The sequence below is a fragment of the Anomaloglossus baeobatrachus genome, chromosome 4 (genome assembly GCF_048569485.1).
Source record: "Anomaloglossus baeobatrachus isolate aAnoBae1 chromosome 4, aAnoBae1.hap1, whole genome shotgun sequence".
Lineage (NCBI taxonomy): Eukaryota > Metazoa > Chordata > Amphibia > Anura > Aromobatidae > Anomaloglossus > Anomaloglossus baeobatrachus.
Genome location: NC_134356.1, coordinates 166,560,114 through 166,561,712, shown reverse-complemented (window position 1 = coordinate 166,561,712; position 1,599 = coordinate 166,560,114).

Here is a 1,599-nt window from a genome sequence, read left to right as displayed (position 1 = left end):
TAGCTCCCGATCCCCGATGGTGTAGTTGCGTTCGGGTGCTGAGAAGCTCTTGGAGAAGAATCCGCAAGTGACCATCTTTCCGGAGGAGGAGTTCTGCATCAACACTGCCCCGGCTCCTGAGGAGGAGGCATCCACCTCTAAGGTGAACTGCCGGTTCAATTCAGGGTGATGGAGAACCGGGGAAGAAGCAAATGCCTCTTTCAAGGAACAGAACGCGGCATCGGCCGCCGGTGGCCAGTCCTTAGGATTAGCTCCCTTCTTAGTCAAGGCAGAGAAGTGCGGGATGAATTGCCGATAAATAGTTTGCAAAGCCAAGGAAGCGTTGGATAGCCTTCAGTCCGGAGGGAGGAGGCCAGTTGAGGATGGCAGACACTTTCTCTGGGTCCATCTGCAGGCCAGTGTCCGAGATTACATAACCCAGGAAGGGAAGGGACGACTTTTCAAAGACGCACTTCTCGTACTTGGCGTACAGACGGTTCTCTCTAAGCCTCTGGAGAACTAGCTGCACGTTCTCTCTGTGGGTCTGTAGGTCCGGAGAGAAGACCAGGATGTCGTCCAGATACACCACGACACAGACATAGAGGAGATCTCTGAACACATCGTTCACCAATTCTTGGAAGACTGCCGGAGCATTACACAGACCAAAGGGCATGACACAATACTCGTAGTGCCCATCCCGAGTGTTGAATGCGGTCTTCCATTCGTCTCCAGAGCGAATGCGAACCAGGTTATAGGCCCCACGGAGGTCCAACTTGGTGAACACACAAGCTCCTCGGAGCCGATCGAATAGTTCGGGGATAAGTGGCAGAGGGTATTTGTTTTTTACGGTGATCTGGTTTAATCCCCGGTAGTCAATGCAAGGGCGCAGATCACCTTCCTTCTTCTTGACGAAGAAAAAACCTGCTCCGGCAGGGGACGAAGATCTCCGAATGAACCCCTTAGCCAGGCTCTCGGTGATATAGGCAGACATGGCCCGTGTTTCAGCAGGGGACAAGGGGTATATCCTTCCTCTAGGAGGCGTAGTTCCTGGCAGTAAATCGATGGCACAGTCATAGGGACGATGAGGCGGTAGTACCTCTGACTCCTTTTTATCAAAGACGTCCGAGAAGGACCAGTAGGCAGAAGGCAGTCCTGGTAGAGACTCTGGAACCGGAGGTCGTCGGATGGGCTGGATGGATTTCAGACATCTCTCGTGACACGAGGAGCCCCATCGGGTAATTTCACCTGTACTCCAGCTGACCGACGGTTCGTGTGCCCGTAACCATGGGAGTCCCAGCAGGATCTGATGAGACATGCGCGGGAGGACGTAGAAGGTGATCTTCTCGGTGTGCAGAGCACCGATCCGTACTTCCACAGGTTTGGTGATCAGTGAGACGGTGTCAGAGAGGGGTCTCCCATCTACAGAGGCGATCACCAGCGTTTTTTCTAGTGGGAGGACAGGCACCTGGTACTTATCTACCGTGGCCTGCTGGATGAAGTTGCCTGCTGCTCCGGAATCGAGATACGCCTCTGCCGTGAACCGGGTCTCTTCTGTAGTGACTTGAATAGTCCAAGTAACGGAGTCTGAGAGAGTCCCAGCACCTAGGGTGGCCTCTCCTA